The sequence below is a fragment of the Suricata suricatta genome, chromosome 11, assembly GCF_006229205.1.
Source record: "Suricata suricatta isolate VVHF042 chromosome 11, meerkat_22Aug2017_6uvM2_HiC, whole genome shotgun sequence".
Lineage (NCBI taxonomy): Eukaryota > Metazoa > Chordata > Mammalia > Carnivora > Herpestidae > Suricata > Suricata suricatta.
Window position 1 is genome coordinate 87609109 of NC_043710.1, and position 12717 is coordinate 87621825.

At 47.7% G+C, this 12717-nt stretch overlaps 1 protein-coding gene and 1 long non-coding RNA gene across 6 annotated transcripts in view; both read left to right on the forward strand.

Moving 5' to 3' along the window:
* KIRREL3 (kirre like nephrin family adhesion molecule 3) overlaps nucleotides 1-12717 on the forward strand; it is a 548409-nt gene that overhangs the window by 263988 nt on the left and 271704 nt on the right. The window lies entirely within an intron of this gene.
* Nucleotides 29-2762, forward strand: LOC115306116. The gene is made up of 2 exons (XR_003915195.1): nucleotides 29-220; nucleotides 2530-2762. It is a non-coding gene; the product is annotated as an uncharacterized LOC115306116 (long non-coding RNA).

Consider the following 12717-nt stretch of genomic DNA (forward strand, 5'->3'; position numbering starts at 1 on the left):
CGGCGATGCTGCCTCTGCCCTGCTGTCATGTAGGATGTGCGGGGAGGCTCCCAGGTGGCGCTGCCCTGCTTCTTCCAGAGCTTCTGCCGCGGGGTCTGCAGGGGGAATGCTCACACACCTGCTCCAAGCTAAGCTCTTTCTTCTGGCTCTCCTTATCACTGGCCTTTGGGGACCAAGGCTTTAGACCAGCCTTGTGCTGCCTGCAGATGTCTTCACCTGGGTCCGTATCAGATTAGTCCCTCAGACACCATTGTGTCCTCGCACCCACCCACCTTCAGAAGTCACAAGTTTGGCCCTTTGTCCTAATACAGACAGTTAGTGTTTCAGTAGCAATTGTGGAAATGGATTGAGCTAAGTCAAATCTGATTTTCTTTGGGAAGAAAATCGAATTCTCCACTTTGTGAGGCAGACAGAGCGATTAGAAGAGGGAGGATCAGAAAAATACAGCACATGCAAGGTGGAGTGGCCAGACACCCTGAAGGGCAGAGAGAAGGGCAACACAGAGGGGAAACGCCAGCCGGGCAGGGCCGGGTGCTCACAGACACCTCGGCAGTTCTCAGCCTTTCGGCCTGCTGTCTTAACCTGGAAGCTGGGTCTTCCAAATTTAGACTCAGCACCAAGCTAAGGGACTACTGTCCATTTACTTGTTTAAGATCAGTCAACTCTGTGGCTTTTCTTCCCAGGCTGAGGCCACTAAAGAGGCAAAACCCTGTGTTTGCACTTAGAATTGAAGTACGCTTTCTTTAGGGGGGTAGGAGCTGAGGAGGGAGGGGTAGGTTGAGCTTCTGAGAATCAGCCTTGCGGCGGAGTGGGGCAGCTGTGTGCGGGCCTCCCATCCAGCCAGGTCTTCTGTGCAGGCTGCCCCAGCAGTTGCCTCTTTCTGGGCGACGCCCAAATGCACAGTCATTTCACACCTGCTTATTGAGTCCTTACTACCCACCGAGCTCTGTGCTGGGCACTGGAAGCTCAGAACTAAGTCTCTGTCTTTGAGAAACTCTCATTCTGGGGGAAGATGAGTGTGTCTAAATGAGCCACAATAGACTATGCTGAGGTCTCTGATAGGGGTGTGTCCCAGAGGGAAAGGTGTCTCAGAAGGAGGCTGCGGACTGCCCTGTGTGAGTGTGAAATAAAACCTTTCAATAGAGGGGCGTCTGAGCCAGGCTTTGAAGGATGAGTGGGGGGTTTCCAGGAGGAAAGTGGAAAGGGGGTATTCCTAGCACATGAATAGCATAAACAAAGGCATGGAGACACAGAACCCATGGCAAGTCCAGAAATGCCGGTAACCCAATACCAAGTTTCACTGGAAGAAGAGAAATAATAGGAAAGGGGTAGGGGAAGAGGCTGGAGAGGTGGATTGGAGCCAGAGGCATCCTGAGAACTTTGTACTCCTCCTAGAGGCCAAAATTTGTCCCCAGAGAAGTCCTAAAGGAAAAACTTCTGAGGGAAAATTCTAGAAAACATGTTGAAATCTTTCATAGGTTAATGGATCCCCTAGAATCACTGAATGTCAGAGCTTTAAGAAACTTAAAAGAGTCTCTATCTGTGGTTGTCAGACTGAGTTCATTGGAGCCCAAGGGTTCCAAGAAGGGCCTTAGAGACCCATTCTGTTAGGAAGATACCAACAAGCCAGGTCTTTGATTCCTGAATCAGCTACTGTCCACTTCTGAGAGATTACCCTCAAATCCTCACTTCTCTGAACCTTAGTCTTTTCATCTGTAAGACAGGAATGAAAACACCTACAACCACTGCCTAGCACACTACCTGATACAAAATAAAGGCATGGGGAATAGTTATCAAATGCATGATAAATTGACTGGTTGTTCTGGGAAGAGGAATGCAGGAAAGTTGTTATTATGGTTCTTCAGAGTCTAATAAGAACTCTGGGCACATAGCAGGTGTTGGCCTTGCTTTCAAAGCTCAACATTCAAAATCTGTCCCCTAATTCCACTGGACTTTAAGAGAGCAAAGACCTCAAGAAGGCAGGCAGCTAAAACATACACCTGGATTTAGTCTTGGCCTGACATTTCTACTGAACAGCTGAAGAGAGCTCTCCATCCCTCGGGGAGAGAAAGGTTTTGCTCCAGCTGGAAATTCAGAAAGCCCACCCATCTCATCAGCAGCCCCTCCCAGATCCCGCCTGGGTCTTTGGAGAGGGCTGATAGGGAGTGACATGGCTCAGAACCTCCAGGGTGTCCATCTGCTAGCTCATTCACTCTGCATCTTGTCCACGAGAGGAATGAGCTATGACAGGACGTCTGCCTGTGCATGTGCATGTGTGTGAACCAGAGTAGGGGCCTGTCTGGCAATGGTCTTAGTGTGTCACAGCACAAGTGTCTAAGGTATAGAGAAAAAGAAACAATCTCCAGGAGACAGAAACAGAAAATCTCACGTGGGAACCAGTCTTCCCCTTGCCATGGCCGAAAAAACTTCTGAGGGGTGCAATGAGGGGTGACTTTCCTCCCCTCACTGTCTCCTGGGTCATCACCGAGGCCATTCAGGGTAAGGTATGGTGTCTGTCTTGGTCCTCAGCAGTGGTCTCGGCTTTGACAGAGAACCAGGTAGGACACAAAAGGGTGCTTCAGCATTTCTGTACCATCACGCATGGCCATGGATCTGCCTCCCATCTCCTGCAGTCATCACGGGGCTTCAGGAAAGCAATCGGATCTGTAGTTTTTTTGCATCTGTGTTCTAGAATCGAAGAAGACGCCCAGGGACCCTAGAGGGGGAGTCAACAATGATGTTTTTTACCATCTCTTAAAGTATTCTGAGTATTTTGTTGGTCATTTGACCCATTTCCCAAGTTCCAAGTCCCAGCAAGCATTTGTGCTGATGCCTTTCTTCCTGCTTCCCCTCCCCACTCCATTCCTCATGCTGTGTCATGCCATTATGGAATGGAGCACAGACTAACTGAGCACCTACTCTGTAATCAGGTGCTGGTCTATGAAATAAGAATGCAAACAAATAAGACACACTCACTACTCTCAAAAGACTCAGAGTAGATAATATTCTATTTGCTTTGGTTGCTCTCCGAGGACCTTTATTTTAAAACCGTGGAAGAGAAGAGTCCAGGAAATGCTTAGCAGTGGGATGCAGGTTTATGCTAGCCCCCGAGCATATGAGTCAGGAGGCCGGGGAGAATTGGTTTTAGAAAATTTTTACTTCTTTATACCAGAGTGGGATAAAATAGATGATGTCCTTCTTTGTTTAATGATTTCTAGCTCCTTCTCTGTAGGCCCTACTGGACCAGTCCTCTCTGGTTCAGCCCAGTTTCCTTTGCCTTCCATTCTATTCCCCAGATACAGCTGGGCCCTCTAAATGGGAAGGTTACAGAGATTTCAGTGGGGAAGACCAGTCATGTCCATGGAGCACTACCATGCCATGTGCCAGTGTCTCAGACTCTGAGCCAGATGCCTGGGACAGAGATGACAAAAATCACAGTCCATGCCCATGAGGACATCAGTCAAGTGGAGGAGTCCTCCATGTGCCAGATACTGCAATAGCATATTCCATGGGCAGCCATAGCAAGCTCTAAGAGTACCCGGGTCATCACCCCTCCTTCAGGGCTCCGGCCTCCCCAGCAGACCTTTTGGCTCATGCCCCCAACTTCTCCAGTGTGGATCTCCATCTACAATCCTGTTATCATCTTCTTAAGGAGCACGCTCCCTCTGTGTTGCCAGAGGAGCACCTGTTATGTGCCATGATACATGCATCGTGCTGGATGGCTGTCATGCATTATTTATTCCCCAGAGTTCCTTAAGGAAGGTGCTATCACTCTTCATTCTGCAGATGAGGAAGCTGAGGCAGAGCATAATCAGTGACACCCTCACAGTCCAAGTTCCTGAGTGCCAGAATGTGAGACCAAATCCGTCTAGACTCCATATTCTTTCCAAACCACCATGTTGCTCCTCAATCAGTCGGCCCCAGAAGGCATTTGGGCTTCCTGCTATTCTCATTTCACAGCCCCTCCTTACTAGCCCATTTTGTGTCTGGTTAGCTTCATCCTTAGGAATCCCATCTCTCTCTCCTCTGTCAGGCATGGGAAGTGGCCCTCTCCCAGAACTGCTTCCAGCCTCTGCCCTTCTAATGTGTTAGACCAGATGCCCAATACTTCTCTCCCCTCTCCCAGCTGCCCTTCTCGCTTGGTCCCCTCTCTGTCTCCCTGTGTTTTCCCAAGCATCACCTTCAGCCCCAGCCCTCCAGCATCATCATCAACCCCAGCCACAAGCCAGCCCCTTCTTTTCCAATTCAGGCGATCATACCTGGTTTGCCCAGGACAGTCCTGGCTTATGTTTATTGTCCTGGCATAGTATTAATAACTCTCTGTTCACTCCAGGAAGTGTCTCTCTTTGCATGGTCAGTGTCTTCACCCAGGCTGGACGGGAAAGGGAACATGAATTTAAGCCCTTTGGATCTAAATTGAAAATACTTTTCAGTTTGTCCCCAAATTTTACTCCTCTAAATTCTTATTTCCTTTTATGCATCCTGAAATCTAGCATATTTCCTCGGGGCCTGGTTTTTAGCCACTGTGGCAACACCTTGCGTGGAGGGATTTGGGGCCTCGCCGGCACTTAGCACTCTGTATCACCAGGCATCTTGCCCCATCTTGTTAGCATGCCCCCTTCTGCACGCAAATACCACTGTGCTGGTTGGTGGAAGAGACAAAGACTGTGACAAAGAGTCACACGGAGTTCAAATTCATCCCCTCAGCAAATATTCCCTGAGCACCTACTATGTGCTTATTATCAGGCACCTCCTATTCTGAGCACTGGGGACACAGTCGTGGCCAAAACAGATAGAGCCCTGGCCTCAAAGAGCTGACATTCCAGCAGGAGGGGAAAGACAATCCACAAATCAATATATGATGTCAAGTAATGGTAAGTTCAAGGGAGAAAAATAAGAAAGTAGAAGAGATGGCAGGCAAGAAAAAAATTAGCAAGGACCAAGATCCTGAAGAGAGAGCCTGCTTGGTGTGTTTGAGAAAGAACAAGGAGGTTAGTGTAGCCAAAGCGGAGTAAGTAAAGGGAAGATGTATGAGCTGAGATCAAAAAGGGAGGGGGCCACACCCTGACCCTGAGCCACTGAAGGGTTTAAACAGAGGAGCAACAGGGTTCTGTTTAACCCGTGCAAGGCTGGCCCTGACCGCTGGGCCCAGAAGACTGTAGGACAAGAATAGAAGTGGGTCAACTCTTAGGAATTAGTGCCCTCTTCCAAGTGCAAGATGCTGCTGCCTGGGACCAGGGTGGCAACAGCAGGGATGGTGGGAATTCGTCATTTTCTGGATAAAAGATTGAATGCAAAGCGTTAGAGAAAGAGCGACAGCAAGGATGACCTGTAAGGTTGTCGCTGAGCAAGAGGAAGAACAAAGTTGCCATCTAATGAGATAGGGATCAGGCAGCGGGCAGGGGGTGGGCCGGGAAGCAGGAGTCTGTTTTGGATGGCTTACATTTTAGATGCCATAAGACATCCAGATGGAAATGTCAAGCAAGGAGAGCATGTGGATACTGCTGAAAGCCATACAACTGAATGAGATAACCTAGGGAGTGAATGTGGACAGCCCAGAGAAGCTCTGAGGTCCTCCAAAATTTGGGATTAATAGAGATGGAGAAGAACCAACACTCCTATCATGAGATAACAATGGACCCAAAAGAAATCGCTCTCCCAAAAGAGATTGCTACCCAAAAAAAAAAAAAAAAAAAAAAAAAAAAAAAAAAAAGAGCTTGCTCTCCCAGAGGCTAAAAAAAGAAAGCATTTAAATGGAAGAGCTGATCAACCATGTCAACCAAGAGTTGACCATTGGATTTGGCAGTAACCTTGAAAGGAACTGTCTCTGTGGAGTGCTGGGAGCAAAATCTGAGTGAGTGGGTTCAAGAGAAAATGGATGAAGGGGAATTGGAGGCAGTGAAAGAAGCTCTTTTGAATTATATAATAGAGAACACAGAAAACGAGCTGTAGCAGGAGGGAAACCAGGGTCAAGGGAGGTGTCTCCACTTTTAAAACTTAGAGACATTACAGCATTTTTGTAAGAAGATGATTAAATAGAGAACGGATAAATGATGGTGCTGGAGGGAAAGGGGACAAATATTTCGATCAATGTCCTTGGCTAGGTTTCAGCACCAAAGAGAAGGATTTAATTTCAGGGGTGGAAAGACTGAGTGGTGCCCCTCTAGTATCACATCAGTGGGGGTACCTGGCCAATGTGTGTTCCCAGAGCCCCTGGTGAACTTGGCAAATCACTTATTGTCTAGTGATCAGATTCCTTCTCTTAATCTGCTCACCTTAGGTGATCATTGGGCAGAGTAAATAAAATATGTGTAGAGCACGGCACTTATTGCATTGTAGGGGTTCAGTAAAAGCTAGGTTTCTTCTACCCTTCCTCCCATGATTTACTCTCTAGGGTTTCTCTGGGGGGCTCTGAATTATCGTGAGAATCTTGGATGGCCCTTCTGGCTTAGAGGCCAGTGGAGCTGAAGCAGGAGCAGACACGAGCTGTAGTTCTTCCTAAATACCCCTTCACCATGTTCCCCTCAGATATTTGCCTGTGGAGGAGTTATTTTTCTATGGCTATTTTTTATTTCTATGCCACATCTTGGAGCTGGGTTCTGTAATACGCACCTGCTTGCTGCTAGGATCTTCAAAGAGCTACTGCCCACTGAGTAGAGCCCAGCCAGGGCCCCTGGCCTCCCCCAGGGCCACCATGCAGGACAGGTAGATGCGTGGCTGCACTTTGAGGCCAGTTCACCCTGCCTGAGCCTGGGGCAGAAGGCAGACATACAGATGCAGGAGGTGAAAGTCTCCCTCCTGACCCCAGGCAGCCATGATGGAAGAGAGTCCCAGATCCAGGATGCCACCATTCTCTCAGGCTAAGCTCTGTGCTGCTTCCTTGCCCAGACAGGACATCCATGAATCCTTGACCCGGAATGACTGGGCTCATGTCATGAGGAAAGGGTCATTTTAACTTCCATCCATGAACTTCTCAAGGAAAAAAATCTAAAGTTCTGTCAAAACAGGTTAGCATATTAACAATCATGGCTCACTACCATCTGCATTTGTTCCATTTGAGGTGTTTATGATGGTTATCCACATTAATTATTTCACTGCTAAAGTCCCTTCTAATTTCTGAACACTGTTATTTCTAAGAAAGATGGATATTAAATATGCCACACATCAGCACAGTGTGGCATTACAGCATGCTATTAAGTTCAGATGGTGAAGCTCTGGCAGAAAATAACTTTGCTATTTGGAATCACAATAAAGTGTTTTATATTGTGGCTCAAAATGAAGAACAGCATTGATCAAACTGACTTCTTAGTTGCACAGTGACCCTGAAGTCACCAAGAGAGGCAGGGACCATAGGCTGGGATGGGGGGGAAACCCAAGGACAGAGATGAGTAGGGGTGGAGGACAAGGTGTGCCTGAACAGCGATTGCCAAGCCTGACCATAGCCACCGCAGATCTATCTGAGGGAGGTTTTGAAAGGACCGGGTTCCAGAGAGAACTCCCAGAGATTCCAGTTCAGTAGATCTAGAGTGAGATGTAACCAAGTCTTGGAACATTCTGTCACTCCTGGCTCACCTAGCTTCTTGAGCCCCTATGAGAGACTTTGCTGCAGGGTGAAGAACAGCATTACTCCAGAGAGCAGGGGCCACTTTCAAAGTTCAGATTACAAACTGCATTCACACATCCACTGTTTCAGTGGACATCATGAAAGTCTTGGACTTTGGTAGGACCCTTTATTATTACCATTACCAGGACAAAATAAGAAATGTGGCTTCTTCCTAACTCCCAACCCCACGCCACCCCACAAAGGACACCAGTTGGTCAAACAACTAAAACACCAGGAAGACAGTCTTGAAGGTGATGTCTGACTTGAAGATCCACAGTAAGCAAGGAAAGCTGTTTGTTTAAAAGCAGCATTTGAGGGGCACCTGGGCAGCTCAGTCAGTTGAGCATCTGGCTTTGACTCAGGTCATGATCTCTCACAGTTTGTAGGTTCGAGCCCCCATTGGGCTCTGTGCTAACAGCTAGCTCAAAGCCTGGAGCCTGTCTTCAGATTCTGTGTTTCCCTCTCTCTCTGACCCTCCCCTGCTTACACTCTCTTTCTCTCTCTCTCTCTCTCTCTCTCTCTCTCTCTCTCTCTCAAAAAAGTAAATAAAACATTAAAAAAAATTTTAAAGCAACATTTGAGACTCCCAATGGACTGGACTTTGGTAGGATTAAATGCTTCAGGACCCCTTCCTGCTCAAGTATCTGTATATCCTCTCACTTGCTCATTCATTTATCAGAAATGTATTGCAACAGCTACAAGGCCAGCGCTGGGCCAACAGAAGTGAATGAAACAGACACACCTTTGCCTTCCAAAGGAGAGAGACAGAACCAGAGCAGACAGACAAGTCCATGAGCACAAGTTGAGCAAGGAAGCAAAACATATACTGACTGAGAAATTAACAGGTAAATCCCATTTAGATGGAGTCTAGGATAAAGTAAAAAACAGCTGATATGAATCAGCTTTCTCAGCTGGTGCCCTCCCTGATCACCAAACTAATCCCCCACAAAGGTAAGCTAGCAAATAACTTTGCCCGACTTGGCTATTTCTTAGAGCAATTAGCTTCCTATTTCTGCTGGGAAGACAGCTCCCCCTGGTGGTTGGAGGCCTAAATTGTCCCGTGCTGTAGTGCAGTATAGGAATAAATGTCCTGTGCTTTGGTCCAGAGCCCAGAGATCTGGAAAAGCAGGGCTAGCCTGTTCCCCTGGGATGGGGCCAATCTTGAACCATCTTAAATTTCCTTTATTCCTGAGTTTGAACTCCATCCTTACTACCTCCTGAATATCTCAATTTGGGGGCAAAATTACTTAAATTCTCAGAGCCCCCCGTTCCTCACCTATAAAAAAGGGGGTGAGAGCACCAATGCGAAGTTGGTATAAGGATTCAATAAGATAATGACATGACGCCTCAGTACATGTGTGGTACCTAGCAGGTCCTCCAAGGATTCAGCTGCTTTGTGCTTCTCGGCTTATGATTTTCTAAATCAATCTTTCAGCTCCTTCCCTTCCTCTCTTCTCTCCCTATCTCTTATTCCTAAATTCTCATCCTATAGTTTCTTTTCTCTTTCCTAGGTCACTCCCCTGTGTTCTTTCTTCTCTCCCTCCTGTCTCCTTCCCTCTCTCCATCTCCTTTCCTCTCTGCTTCTTTCCCATCTTCTGCATCACCTCCCATCTCTGCCCTTACCTCCCTACTCACCTCTTTTTACCCCACTCCACACCCCACACCATATCTTCCATGCTTCTCATGCCTGACCTCTTGCCAAGACACCTAAGAACTAACACCGGGCCCTATTGAGGTTCTGTCTGAAGATAAATGCATCCTGTGCTAAGCCAGGGAGGAGTCATTTTTCTGTTAGTCAATAATGCCGCAGATTGCTCCTGTGTTCTGCAAATGGGCACCGAGAGCTTTGCTGCACATTTCACTCTGCAACACTAGTCCCTCTACCACTGCATTCAGCTTCGATGAGGTTTGTATTCCCTGTCACTCTTTGAAAGGCTCTCTGATGGCCACTGCTCTGGCTGACTCGGTTCCCTCTCCCTGTGCCTGCTGACTCTATCCCTTTTTCTCACCTCATCTTGTTTCTCTCTTTTACACCATTTCGCATGCTCCCTGTCCCTTTCCTCTTGTTTTTTATATACAAAATGGCCCGTGTTCCCCTATATTCCCAAACTGCATTTTCTCAAGCAGCTTGTGATATCTCTTCCCTGTCACTGTAAAAGCTTTTTCATCTCCATTTGGAGCCATTCGCCCTGATCATTTCTCTCTTCAGGATCATACTGATGAGCCCATGTGGTCTTTAGCTGTCAACAATTCCCAGGAAAGGAAAGCACTTACTTAAAACTTGTATTTTAATTTGGGGCCCCATCAGGGGCTGGCTGGTGCAGGATGCGAGCCTACCAACTGCCCAAAGTGGCCAGATGTGCACTGAGACCTTCGGGAAGAAAACTGAAAAACACAGAATAGTTGAGTTTCTTTCCAATACAGATGGAGTAGGTAAGCAAAGATAGCTTTTCTCAAGTGATCCTTTCTCTGTACAGTTTCCTTTAAGGAGGAAGGAAACAGAATTATCAGATGAGAAAACAGAAACTCTACCAGTTGTCTGGACATTTTTCCTAGGGTGGAAGGGAAATAGGCTTGCACAAGGGCCCACTTTGGGAATGTAGGGTCCCCAGCAATGCAGTCACCAGAAAGGTAGTATTTGAATTTAAAACTAAAAAAAAAAAAAAAATTAAGGCCAACTCTTCATCCTGTGGCTTGAGGCCTAGAAGAGGGAAAATAATCATTCAAATAAAGCCCTGTTAATTATTTAGAAGGCCTTCTTTCTCTACAGCAAGATGTGGTACATGTGCCTTCCAACACACCGTGGAGCAGCTTAGGGACATCTCACCATGTTGTTTGGGATCCCTTCAAAGCAGATTCTGGAATAAGGATGCATGTAGGGGCGCCTGGGTGGCTCATTCAGTTAAGTGTCCGACTTTGGCTCAGTCATGATCTAACAGTTTGTAGATTCAAGCCCCGCATCAGGCTCTGTGCTGACAGCTCAGAGCCCAGAGTCTGCTTCAGATTCTGTGTATCTCTGTCCCTCCCCTGCTCACATCCATTTATTCTCTCTCCTCTCTCTCTCTCTCTCAAAAATAAATGAATAAACATTAAGAAAAATGCACATAACTTCTTTGGGGAGTGATCCCAGGAAGCACCAATGGGGCTGGTGAGCAAGAAAGGGAAGGAAAGGAGCCAACAGAGGGTTCATTGTCAAGTCAGACACCGCTGCTTGCAGTTGTGTTTAGTCCCACCAGGAAGCTCTGGGGCATGGCCTTCTCCCCCATTGAGAAGCAAGGAAATGGGACTGTTTATCACCATAACCCCCCCCCCATCTATCCATCATTTGTTGAGGACATAACTGGCCTGCACCTCCTGCTTGCCTTGTACATGGACCGAGCATGTTCCCACAGCAGGGAGTCGCGCTCCCCTCTGCCAGCCCCCTGCGGGGGCCCAGGTGTTCACACAGGTGTCTTCTGCCTGTAGAGCTGAGTGCTAAGAGGAGGTGGGCTGCTCTCCAATAGCATCAGTGCTTGGCCAGTACCACACGCTCCCTCATGCTTGTGCTCTAGGCCAGAGGGGCAGCAAGCTTTTTCTTGTTATAAAAGGCCAGAGAGCAAATATTTTAGGTTTTGCAACCAGAAGGTCTCCATTGCAGCTACACCACCTTTGCACCACACAAGTTTAAACCATGCAGGTCCACTTCTGCACAGATTTTTTTCTGTACAGGAGTATAGTGCTGTGAATGTGTTTTCTCTTCCTTGTGATTTTCTTCTTCATAATGTTTTCTTGTCTCTAGCTTCCCTTATTGTAAGAATGCAGTATACAATATATATGACCTACAAAATCTGTGTGAATCCACTCTTTATGTTGTCAGCAAGGTGTCTGGTCCACAGTAGGTTATTAGCAGTTAAGTTTGGGGAGAGTCAAAACGTATACATGGAGTTTTGACTACTTGGTAGGGGGCAGCACCCCAGAATCTAGCATTGTTCTGAGATCGACCGTACTTGATTCTGCCCCCTGTAGGAAGGGAGTAAAAGGCAGGTAAGGGAAGATTGCAGGACTGTGGGGAAATGCTGGCTAGCAGGGCTGAGGCTGTGCTGGGGGAAGTCCTCTACATGGTGCACCCTGGATCCTTCCCTTCCCTTACTCTCATCCTGGCCTGGCAGTATGAAGAAGTGTGTCAGCCACACCCATTGTGTACACAAGTGGGTACAGCTGTGATCCAGTGAAAGTTCGTTGACAAAAGAGGCAGGCAGCTGTATATGGCTCCCAGGCCCACCCTTGCTCTAGCCAGACTGGTCTTTAAGGCCCTCAGAGATGCCACACTTCCTCCTGCCTGCCTTTTCCCCTGCTCCACCCACCACCTCTGCTCAAGGAAACCTCCCCCACACCCTTGGCCAGAGCCAATCCTCCCCTAATGGGCCCACACACCCCGTACTCTCCTTCAGAACACTTCTTACAGTGGTAATTGCATAATTAATTGTGTAATTAGTTGTCTAATGTCTGTCTCCATCCCCAGAATGTAAGCCCCATCAGTTCCCAAGCCTACTTCTTCACCCATCTGAAGCCTTTCCCATCCTCACTACATCTGCCAGCAGCACCTTAGGCCAGGCCTTCAGCATCTCTCATCCAGAAACCTGGGCAACAGTTCCTGACTGACTCCTGGATGCATCACTCCTCTGCTTGAAAGCACCCATGGCTCCTCTGGGCCTTGTGAGAGCATCCAAACTTCTAAATAGCCCTCACGCCTCTGCCAACCTCAGCCAACTCCCCTTGCTTCCACCATGCTGGTCTACCAGTTGTCCCTGACTCCCTCCATGAGAATGCCTCCCTTCCTGTACTTCCTAACATCAGTATGGGCACTGGGCTTCCCTTGGAGACCCTTCCTCTGTCCTCCCCCAGAGTCCTGCCTTGGTTAGCTCTGGCACCTCCACAGCCCTCTGCGCTTACCCGATTACATATTTCTTATACTGCATCACAACTGGCTGTTTATCTGACTGTCTTTTCTATCAGACTCTGAACTCCCTGAGGCCAGGAACCAAGAACGTAGCACCCAGCACATAACACCGTGCCAGAGCTTAGGAGACACTCAGTGTCTGGTGAATGACCAAAAACTCTTGGAACATTGAAAC